Source organism: Coregonus clupeaformis, chromosome 34 (genome assembly GCF_020615455.1).
Source record: "Coregonus clupeaformis isolate EN_2021a chromosome 34, ASM2061545v1, whole genome shotgun sequence".
Lineage (NCBI taxonomy): Eukaryota > Metazoa > Chordata > Actinopteri > Salmoniformes > Salmonidae > Coregonus > Coregonus clupeaformis.
The window spans coordinates 21,684,501-21,696,929 of NC_059225.1; the positions used below are offsets into that span (position 1 = coordinate 21,684,501).

The 12,429-nt window shown below is 51.5% G+C and overlaps 1 protein-coding gene across 2 annotated transcripts in view; it reads right to left on the minus strand.

The window, feature by feature from the left end:
* The window catches only part of LOC121549949 (MAGUK p55 subfamily member 7), a 234,906-nt gene that overhangs the window by 155,125 nt on the left and 67,352 nt on the right, over nucleotides 1-12,429 (minus strand). The gene's annotated exons all lie outside the window — the stretch shown is intronic.

The following is a 12,429-nucleotide window of genomic DNA, read 5'->3' on the forward strand; positions in this document are numbered from 1 at the left end:
GGAAAATTAAAAGACAAAAACAAAACTCGGACTCAGACTCACACACACACACACACACACACAGCTCCGGCCTATTAAACACAGCGAGGGAAAAACAGCTAAGGTACTGCTAGGCTAATTGGAAGAAGATTCCCGGATATTTCCTCTATCCCTGAAAGACGTGCGTGTGTCCCCGTTTTGGGATTCTCTATGGAGGTGGAGGATCCCAGGAATGTCAGGAGTCAGGACACCAGAGGAAGAAACACACCTACACACACATCGTCAATACAGACATTGTTACGGTCCGGCACTGTTGGTCCTGTTCCTGCTGGTTTTCCTTTCCCTTTTTCCCTGTGTGTGTTGTTTGTGTCTGTCTCCCCCTGCTGTCCAGTCAGAGGATCTAGGTCAGGGGGCGTGGCCATTCTCTCACAAGATCAGTTACATCCAGCTGCAGCTTATTGTCAACAATCAACCAGCAGTTATCTACCCGGGCTGGACACCTCTCCAGCGCCAGTTCGTTCCTACACTACCTGTGATCTCGTCTGTTCCTGCTGCCTGCCTGCCATTCCCACGCCGCAACCTGCTCTGTTGTCTGATATCCTCGTCATCCAGCCCTCAGGACTACTGGCTCTCCACCCTACTCAGCTCCTACCCCGGCCTGAAGCTACTCCACCCTGTACTGCTTCTCTCTACCATAACACGCTGAATAAACTACATCATAATTCACCCTCTTTGTCCGCGTGTCCGTCTCTGCACCTGAGTCCCCCACCCAAGCCTAATAGAACGAACTGGCCAAACATGGACTCAGCAGAGATGCCACATGAAACAACGGGTGATGGCATACAACGCGCCCTCCATTCACAGGGAATGCTATTGGGACAACACGACCAACTCATCCGGACTCTATTGGATAACAACCAGCAGTTGTTGGATCAAGTATCTCATCTCTCCTCTCAGGTAGCTAACCTGGTAACACTCACTACCCTTCCTCCCTCTGTTTCTCCTCCGCCTGTTCCTCCTACAGTGGCTCCAGGTTCGGCTTCCGCTCCTGCCCTTCGGGAACCCCCCTACAACCTCACCCGAACCTTTCACCGGGGACCTGAACAAATGCCGTGGTTTCCTGCTTCAGTGCCGCTTGGTGTTCCAACAGAAGCCCCTGTCTTTCTCCACGGAATCCTCAAAGGTACATTACGCACTGGGGTTAATGAGGGGCAAAGCTTTGATTTGGGCAGAAGCGGCTTGTTCTACTCAGCAGATTGCCAGCCTGTCGTTTGACGATTTTTCCTCTCAATTGAAAGTTGTGTTTGATCACCCGGACCATGCCGGGACCGCCACAAAGAGACTATTGAAGCTACGACAGGGCACGGGTAGCGTGGCGGAATACGCCATTGACTTTTGGACCTTGGCAGCCGATTCCAAGTGGAATGACGAAGCTCTTCAGGGAGCGTTTGTTAACGGTCTAAGTGATCCGATTAAGAATGAACTAGCTGTTCGTGATGAGCCTGCTAACCTTCATGTTCTCGTTTCCCTTGCTACACGAATAGACAACAGGCTACGGGAGAGGAGACAGGAGAGGGGCGGTCGGGTCCACACCACAGGCGGGGCTCCTCGCTCGGCAGCCCGAGCTACACCACCACTCGGACACCGCCCACACACCTCAGCGGATCCCTCCACGGAACTAGACGAGCCCATGCAGCTGGGCCGTGCTCGTCTGTCCCCTGCCGAAAAGGAACGGCGCATGCGGGCTGGTGAGTGCATGTACTGTGGGGACCGCACTCATTTCCTGGTTAACTGTCCGGTTCGCCCAAAAGACCAAGCTCGCAGGTAAAAGTGGGCGTACTTGCGAAAGTGCTACACCTGACTCAATGCCCACAGCACCCCGTCTAGTTATCCCAGCTACAGTCCAGTTCAGGAATCTATCTCTCCCACTAGCTGCTCTAATCGACTCTGGTGCTGAGGATAGTTTCCTTGACGTCAACCTGGTCACTCAGGCTGAGATCCCTGTTAAGCCCCTGCCTAAGCCTATAACAGTAACCGCTATTGACGGCCATCAGTTTGCCAACATCACCCACCAAACTGTCCCCGTTTCTCTCATGCTGTCCGGCAATCACAAAGAAACCATCCAGTTTAAAGTAGTCTCCTCCTCGGCCTCCCCCTTATCCTCGGTTTCCCTTGGCTTAGCCTTCACAACCCCCCATATTGACTGGCAAAACCACAAGATACACAGTTGGAGCACTCACTGCCATTCTGTTTGCCTTGGGTCGGCTATTCCGCCCTCGGTTGGCTCCCCTGCTTCCCCTGTCAAAACCCCAGACCTCTCTTCAGTCCCTGAGGAGTACCTGGACCTGGCCGAGGTATTCAGTAAGTCCAAGGCACTTTCATTACCACCTCATAGGCCATACGATTGCGCTATTGAGTTACTGCCTGGAGCCCCTTTGCCGTCCAGTCGGCTTTTCAATCTGTCCCGTCCTGAGAGAGAAGCTATGGAAACCTACATAGGCGACTCCCTAACCTCTGGCATCATTCGTCCCTCATCTTCCGCTGTTGGAGCTGGGTTCTTTTTGTAGAGAAGAAGGACAAAACATTACGCCCCTGCATTGACTACAGAGGACTAAATAACATCACAGTCAGAAATACATACCCCCTGCCTCTCATCAACTCAGCATTTGAACCCCCTTCATGGTGCCACTGTGTTTACCAAACTCGACCTACGTAACGCTTACCACCTCGTTAGGATCAGGCGGGGAGATGAATGGAAAACTGGGTTCAATACCCCTCTCGGACACTTTGAATACCTAGTCATGCCATTCGGTCTCACTAACGCCCCAGCAGTGTTTCAGGCCATGGTTAACGATGTGTTGAGGGATTTTCTACACCGTTTTGTGTTTGTCTATTTGGATGACATTCTAATATTCTCTAAGTCACAGGATGAACACGTCTCCCACGTCCGTCTGGTTCTCCAACGCCTCATGGAAAACAAACTGTATGTGAAAGCAGAAAAATGTGAGTTCCACCGGCAGTCCGTCCCCTTTTTGGGCTTTATTATCGAGCGGGGACAAGTGTCACCAGACCCTGACAAGATCAGAGCGGTTGTGGAGTGGCCCACACCCACGTCTCGGAAGCAGCTACAACGCTTCCTGGGCTTCGCCAACTTCTACCGCCGCTTCATCAAGGGTTTCAGCCGAGTGGTTGCCCCCTGACCAAGCTCACCTCCCCTAAGGTGCCATTCCTGTGGACGCCTGAGGCCGAGTCAGCCGTGAGTACATTGAAGGAACTGTTCACCACCTCACCTGTTCTTATTCATCCAGACACTAGTTTGCAGTTTATTGTGGAAGTGGACGCCTCTGATTCGGGGGTGGGGGCTGTCCTGTCACAACGTTCCCCCACGGACCAGAAGCTCCATCCTGTGGCCTTTTTCTCCAGGAGATTGACCCCTGCTGAGAAGAACTACGACGTGGGTAACCGGGAGTTGCTTGCTGTCAAGTTGGCGTTGGAGGAGTGGAGGCACTGGCTAGACGGAGCAGAGCAACCCTTCATAGTCTGGACAGACCACAAGAACCTGGCTTACATCCAGTCGTCCAAGAGGCTGAACTCCCGTCAGGCCAGATGGGCTCTGTTCTTCAGCAGGTTCAAGTTTATTTTAACATATCGTCCTGGCACACGTAATGTCAAGCCTGATGCTCTCTCTCGCCAGTTTACAGACAATGAAGACTCCAGCAATCCTGAATCTGTTCTGCCCGCTTCCTGTTTGGTGGCGGCGGTCCACTGGGAAATCGAGTCCCTCGTCCGATCGGCACAAGAGTTGGAACCTGGACCGGCCGATGGCCCCCCGACCTTCTCTATGTTCCCGCAGCCGTGCGGCCGCAAGTGCTCAACTGGATCCACACCTCACGCTTCTCCTGCCACCCTGGTATGAACCGTACACTGTCGCTACTGAAGAGGCACTTTTGGTGGCCATCCGCCGAGGCTGACGTCCGGGAGTACGTGGCGGCCTGTTCCATCTGTGCCCAAAATAAGGCTTCCCACAGGGCTCCTTCGGGCCTGCTGCGGCCTCTCCCAGTCCCGAGTCGTCCTTGGTCTCACGTGGGCTTGGACTTCGTCACTGGACTTCCTATGTCTGAGGGTAATGACACCATACTCACCATCGTGGACAGATTCTCTAAATCTGCCCATTTTGTTGCATTACCAAAATTACCATCTGCCAGTGAGACAGCCGACCTCTTTGTCCTACATGTATTCCGTCCCCATGGAATACCTGTGGACATAGTGTCCGATAGAGGCCCACAGTTCATTTCTCGGGTATGGAAGGAGTTTTGTTCGGCTCTGGGTGCCACTGTCAGTCTCTCATCAGGTTTCCATCCCCAGTCCAATGGCCAGACTGAGAGGACCAATCAGGACCTGGAGGCTGCTCTACGCTGTGTGACATCCCAGAACCCGTCCACCTGGGCCAAACATCTCCCGTGGGTCGAATATGCCCACAATTCCCTCACCTCATCTGCCACCGGCCTCTCACCATTTGAGGCGGCTTTGGGGTACCAACCGCCATTGTTCCCGCCTCAGGAAAGGGAGTTAGCCGTCCCGTCAGTTCAGGATAACCTTCGTCGCTGCCGCAAGGTGTGGGTGGACACCCGTGAGGCTCTTCTACGGACAGCAGAGCGTAACAAGAGGGTGGCGGACAGGCACAGGGTAGTCGCTCCCCAGTTCCAGCCTGGTCAGCGAGTCTGGCTCTCCTCCAGCAACATTCCCCTGCGCACTGACTCCCGTAAGCTGTCGCCCCGGTATTTGGGTCCTTTCGAGATCGACTCCATCATCAACCCTTCGGCTGTTCGGTTGAAGCTTCCCCAGGCCATGAGAGTCCATCCTACATTTCACGTGTCCCAGCTGAAGCTGGTCTCCTCCAGCCCTTTGTGTCCGCCTGTGGATCCCCTCCGCCACCGCGATATTGACTGACCATCCAGCCTACACGGTGCGGAGACTGCTGGACGTCCGGAGGCGTGGTAGAGGGTTTCAGTACCTGGTGGACTGGGAGGGATACGGTCCCGAGGAGAGGTCCTGGATTCCCCGACGATTTATACTGGATCCGCAGCTGGTGGCTGACTTCCATAGGGACCACCCTGACAAGCCGGGTGGATCGCCGGGTGGCGCCCGTTGAGGGGGGTACTGTTACGGTCCGGCACTGTTGGTCCTGTTCCTGCTGGTTTTCCTTTCCCTTTTTCCCTGTGTGTGTTGTTTGTGTCTGTCTCCCCCTGCTGTCCAGTCAGAGGATCTAGGTCAGGGGCGTGGCCATTCTCTCACAAGATCAGTTACATCCAGCTGCAGCTTATTGTCAACAATCAACCAGCAGTTATCTACCCGGGCTGGACACCTCTCCAGCGCCAGTTCGTTCCTACACTACCTGTGATCTCGTCTGTTCCTGCTGCCTGCCTGCCTGCCATTCCCACGCCGCAACCTGCTCTGTTGTCTGATATCCTCGTCATCCAGCCCTCAGGACTACTGGCTCTCCACCCTACTCAGCTCCTACCCCGGCCTGAAGCTACTCCACCCTGTACTGCTTCTCTCTACCATAACACGCTGAATAAACTACATCATAATTCACCCTCTTTGTCCGCGTGTCCGTCTCTGCACCTGAGTCCCCCACCCAAGCCTAATAGACATACGCACGCACACAGCCACAAACGCTCACACTCAGGCTCTCCATCACACACTCACATACTCTTTCTCTCTCACTTGAACAGTATAAAGGCCTTTATAAACTGGGTGGTTTGAGTCCTGAATGCTGATTGGCTGAAATCCATGATATATCACGGGTATGACAAAACATTTATTTTTACTCTTCTAATTACGTTGGTAACCAGTTTATAATAGCAATAAGGCACCTCGGGAGTTTGTGGTATATGGCCAATATACCACGGCTAAGAGCTGTTCTTAGGCACGACGCAAAAATATTGGCCATATACCACACCCCCTCGGGCCTTTTTGCTTAAATATAACATGACATAGATCATGTGTGATATGTGTGCAGGTGGGAATGTGTCAGTGAGCTAGCTGCAGTCATTGTGTCAGTGAGCTGGGTCAAGGGTTCTGGGAGGCCTCAGAGGACATTACCTATTGAACTCTGTCCTCCAGCCAACCCCAGCAGACAGACAGGCAGGTGCTGCTACTGTAGCACAGCAGCAAGCCGCCATTAGGGACACACACACACAACTAGGGCTGGGCTGGGCTGGGACTGTGGTGGCGTCCCCTGGAAGACCCCAGCCCCTGGCCCCCCCAGTCTTTCATCCACCCCTCCTCGACCCTCCACCCCTGGCTGGCCTGGACTCACACCGACGCATCACTTATTAAACGCTTTACTGCTCCCCACCACACAAACGCGCACACTCTCCTGTAAGCCCCCCCTTCCCCCAAGACACACCCTTCCCCCTGTATGCTCCATTTCTCCCCCTGGTCTGTTCACTAGGCCCCAGGGGCCCCTACCTACCATGTACCTCTCCCTCTCCTCCTCACATCTCCCTCCCTCCCTAACCATGCTGCTCAGGTCTAGACTCCTGACTAACCATGCTGCTCAGGTCTAGACTCCTGACTAACCATGCTGCTCAGGTCTAGAATCCTCAATAACCATGCAGCTCAGGTCTAGACTCCTCACTAACCATGCTGCTCAGGTCTAGAATCCTCAATAACCATGCAGCTCAGGTCTAGACACCTCACTAACCATGCTGCTCAGGTCTAGACTCCTCACTAACCATGCTGCTCAGGTCTAGACTCCTCCCTAACCATGCTGCTCAGGTCTCCTCCTTAACCATGCTGCTCAGGTCTAGACACCTCACTAACCATGCGGTTCAGGTCTAGACTCCTCACTAACCATGCTGCTCAGGTCTAGACACCTCACTAACCATGCTGCTCAGGTCTAGACTCCTCCCTAACCATGCTGCTCAGGTCTAGACTCCTCACTAACCACGCTGCTCAGGTCTAGAATCCTCAATAACCATGCAGCTCAGGTCTAGACTCCTCACTAACCATGCGGTTCAGGTCTAGACTCCTCACTAACCATGCTGCTCAGGTCTAGACACCTCACTAACCATGCTGCTCAGGTCTAGACTCCTCCCTAACCATGCTGCTCAGGTCTAGACACCTCACTAACCATGCTGCTCAGGTCTAGACTCCTCCCTAACCATGCTGCTCAGGTCTAGACTCCTCCCTAACCATGCTGCTCAGGTCTAGAATCCTCACTAACCATGCTGCTCAGGTCTAGACTCCTCCCTAACCATGCTGCTCAGGTCTAGACTCCTCCCTAACCATGCTGCTCAGGTCTAGACTCCTCCCTAACCATGCTGCTCAGGTCTAGACTCCTCCCTAACCATGCTGCTCAGGTCTCCTCCCTAACCATGCTGCTCAGGTCTAGAATCCTCACTAACCATGCTGCTCAGGTCTAGAATCCTCACTAACCATGCTGCTCAGGTCTAGACTCCTCACTAACCATGCTGCTCAGGTCTAGACTCCTCCCTAACCATGCTGCTCAGGTCTCCTCCCTAACCATGCTGCTCAGGTCTAGAATCCTCACTAACCATGCTGCTCAGGTCTAGAATCCTCACTAACCATGCTGCTCAGGTCTAGACTCCTCACTAACCATGCTGCTCAGGTCTAGACTCCTCCCTAACCATGCTGCTCAGGTCTAGAATCCTCACTAACCATGCTGCTCAGGTCTAGACTCCTCACTAACCATGCTGCTCAGGTCTAGACTCCTCACTAACCATGCGGTTCAGGTCTAGACTGCTCACTAACCATGCTGCTCAGGTCTAGACTCCTCACTAACCATGCTGCTCAGGTCTAGACTCCTCACTAACCATGCTGCTCAGGTCTAGACTCCTCACTAACCATGCTGCTCAGGTCTAGACTCCCACATGCTTCAGCAGCCCAGGCCGCCATCAAAGCCCGGCTGTAAATGTAGAGAACGGTGGCCAGCCAATAACATTTAACCTAAGGCCAGCCAATAACATTTAACCTAAGGCCAGCAAATAACATTTAACCTAAGGCTCCTAACAACATGGGGCTCAATGACCCACCCTAGACAAGAGCCAACTGCCAAGCTACAGTCACTACCAGTCTGCTCCACTCTCTGTCTGAACCCCGTATGATACCACACAGGCAGCCCAACACAGGATGGCTTAAAGGCAGAAAGAGCAGAGAGAGAAGACAGACCCCTCTCTGAAATGAGCCACAGCCACCTACTGTGTCTGATCCCCTCCTTCCCGGCACCATGGCTCCTATGGTGGCGGCTGAGTTCTGACAGCTATTGGTCCCATGCGGAGTGAGGGTGGTTCCAAGGCGCTGTGTGTCAGGGTGTTCTGCAGGCAGCTAGCTAGCTAACACCGCTAACATGCAAAAGAGCTTCCAAGCAGATCTACCATGCTCTGCACTCTCTCAGGCCAAAATACCTCCATCAGGACCCCCTACAGCAGGTCTAACACACACCCTCCACTGGACCCCCAATGGAGCCCGATGGAGCAGAGCACTCGCTGGGTCAAAGGGTGTTGGAGCGTGCACTAGGCCTCGGCTGTGCTCTGTGTCGTTCCTATGTGGCTTGGGGCTTTAGCTGTGTTCGGAGAAGCTGCAGAGTGGTTTAGATTGAGAAACATATGCAGGACCAGGGAGTGTTTCCTAGCACATACAGGAGCGCCGTGGTGGCCGTGGTGTGGATCACAGACGGAGTGTTTTACATTTGTACAAACACACATGTCTGAGTGTAAATCAGCGGAGACGCTAGCTCATGTTGCGTAACGGTGTCTGACACGCCGGGTTGTGAACGCACCTCGGGGACGACCGCTACCTCCAGGTGAGAGAAAAACCTGCTGCGGAAAATATCACCTCAGCAACATGAACCGGGAAAGACCGCAAGGCAGACCCAATTCCCAGTCATATAAAACACACGTTTAGTTCCAGGAGTTTGACGTTTTTAGGCCGGGAGTTTTTTAAATCTGGAGATAAGACGTGGTGAATTCACAGAACAACAGTAAAGAATGTATCACTTTTCCATTCCGAGGGGAAGTGTAGGACGCGGGACAATTCAGACCTTGCAGCTCCTTTGTTACGCCTGCTAGATTTGGAGCACAGCTGTCTTTCCACACACACACACACACACACACACACACACCAGCGAGAGTAAATGTATAGACCAAACCGTCAAGTGCAATCAAAGTTCAGTCCTGTTCCACACCATAAGCCTACATACATCCCATAAAAAATGCTAAAGAGTCCAGCAGAGACCAGGGGGAGTCCCAAATGGCACCCTGTTCCCTTTCTAGTGCACTAGGGCCCATAGGGCTCTGGTCAAAATCAGTACACTACATAGGAAATAGGGTGCCATTTGGGACACAGAAGGTGCAGCTCAGCGACAGCAGGCGCCTCAGGCCTGGACCACAGGATCCTACAAGACTTCTCCAACAGCTCTGCTTTGAACACAGGAGGACAAAAGCAGCAGTAGCCACTGAGCTCATGTCAAAAGAATTGACCAACGCTAAACCAGCCCTGTATTTCACAGTCACAGAGCAGGGTAAGGGACCGGGGTAAGGTTTAGTCATACCAGTGTGATTGGAATGACAGACAGAGACTGAGGGGGACTTGTTAGGGAGATTGATCTGCCTGCCTTGCAGTGCTGCAGGATTCAGGAATTTCGGCTGTGGTTTTCAGACGGCATCCCTATGAGGAATTACAGCAATTTTCCCAAATCAAAGTGGGATCCATCTTTCCGTCCGGGGCCTTGGGAAGGCCAGGAAGCGTACCGCGGCACCGAGAGCACCTGAGACTTTTACGACGCCCGAAAGGCCTGTAACCACTGAACTTCAAGACAGTCCAAGTCAAGATGCTTTATTCAGCCATGGCTTGGTTCTCCTCTGTACAAATCACACAGAATCAGGTTTGAGTGTAGAGGGGGGAGGCAAAGCAACTTTGCCATGTGGAGAAGAAAAGAGCAAGGAATGAGCCTGATCGCAATGAAAGGTATGCCTTCTACTTCTCCCATGTGTAGCTGACACACACAGTGCCCTGAAATGGTGCTGCTGACATCTAGTGGCCAAATATCCAACTACAGCCAGAATCCCCTCCACTCTTACATCTACAACACAGGAAGTCACCCTGGACAAAACAAACCGCAGCAGCTTACTAAACAAAGGAAAGCTTGCATCACATGTTAGGAGACACGCTGTATCTGTTTAGTCTTGCTCAGTGTGAAACCTGAAGTCCCATCAGTTATTTGAAGAGAAAACAGCCCGAGGGGGAACGGGCAATACGGAGGATAGAAGAGAGGGATGGGGGGATGAAGACGGGTTGTTCTTTTTTACCCTTTTTGAAAAACAGGCCAGTCTGGGCTAGGATGGGAGGAGCCACCAGGGACCCAGCTGGAAGTCGGGGCGGCAGGTAGCTTAGTGGTTAAGAGCGTTGTGCCAGTAACCGAAAGGTCGCTGGTTCTAATCCCCAAGCCGACTAGGTGTCTGTCGATGTGCCCTTGAGCAAGGCACTTAACCCTAATTGCTCCTGTAAGTCGCTCTGGATAAGAGCGTCTGCTAAATGACTGAAATGTAAATGTAATGAAATGAAGTCAAAGAGAAGGAGAGAGAAGGGATGAGGAAATACAACAGGCTATGAAAACACACGCTCTTACTCTGTCATTAAAAACTATACTATCCTCCAAACCTCCAAAACACACTCTTTACTATCCTCTGAGGTTCAGAGATATTAGCCTAGGTTACTCCAATGTCCAGTACTGAGAGAAAAACACCAGCGGTCCATCTCATTCTCTGGAACATTCTCATGATTGTCACAATGTATGAAATCAACAGTTTAAGCATAGTTATTAGACAATTGCTCTTTTGGATGGCAATTTATGGGAATTCAGTGTGGAAAAATGACACTTTCATTTTCCTGCTGTAAAACAGTATATCGGCAGATATCGGTATCAGTAAATTTTGTCCCCCCCAAAAATCGGTATCGGACCCCAAAAAAACATATCGGTCGGGCTCGGTAGCGGGTAGGAGTGGAGTCTGACGGCCCCAGGGTGCTGTCGGGAAATGTAGTTTTCTCAGTGGGGGCAGGGTCAGAGGAAGGCCAGACACTGGCCTGGAGGAGTATAGGCCCACTGCGTCCCGTCCATCCGTCACACACACACCCACCCACCGACACACACACAGCCACACACACTGATCCTCCTTCCCCTCACATGACAGGGACTAGAGCCAACAACCCCCACTGCTCCACCTCGTCCTGGGCTGGGCTGCGACACCTTCTCCAGGTCTAAGCTCAATGTGTGTGTGTGTTTGTGTCTGCGTGCGTGCTTGTGAGGTGCGTGTGTGTGAGCGTACCTGTTTCAAGTCTCTTCATCAGGGGCCTCATAACATTCTCTGATCTGTTCATCTCTGCTTATGTCTGTGCATGTCGTCTCATGGGTTTGCTGTGATTCTGATACTGTTTAATATAACACAACTCCAGTCTGTCTCATGGAATAGACTAAAGCCTGAGTCCCTATTCCCTACATAGTGCACTACTTTTGATCAGGGCCCATATGACTCAGGTCAAAAGTAGTGCACTATATAGCGAATAGGATTCCATTTGGGACAAACTAAATCTCTTTTGGAGGGCTCCAGCACCTTCCTTTACCATAAATGGTAATGATGAAAAAAATTATAATAATAGATTGTTACATATCGGGATACTATTTTTGACAATATATCGTATCGTTTTGAAAATATTGCAATATTATTATTGTGCTAGTTAGCTGTACCTGCACCAAAACTCCAGTCAATTTGTTTTCAGCACCTACATTTCCATAATGGATCAAAACACATTTTCTCATGGCTCTCCCTTGTCCCTCCACAGCAGACATATGGTGAGCAATATGTTTGGAACAAAAAAACACAATAAAATCACAGTATCGAATTGCAATACATATAGAATCGTGAGGATCGCAATACATATTGTATCGGCACCGAAGTATCATGATAATTTCGTATCGTGAGGTCCGCTGCAATTCCCAGCCCTAATTAATAATAAGTCCTATTTTTATAAAGCAAATCCATCTGACCCAGGTGAAGCACTAGGTAAACCACTCTGTGCCAATCTGGTGTCACGCTGTGCCAAGTTTAAATTCAAGATCATCAACCAAGTTCATCCAGGTCTTACCAGAACAATCTAATACTCAATTAAGTTAAATTGACTCAACTAATTGACTTACCTTTATAAAGCCACACCAATTAAGCCACCAGTCTCGCACTGGCCTACAACAGGATGTGGAATTATCAATATTGCCAGATAGGTGGAACATAAGCATTTCTTTACTGACTGAACATACTGTGGCCGTAAACCCAACTGTATGGCTCCTGTCTGTGCACGTATGTAGCTGGACCTGGTTCTGAGCTCGCTGGTGCCCTCTCCTGGGGTGACCTGATTGTGAACACAGCAAGT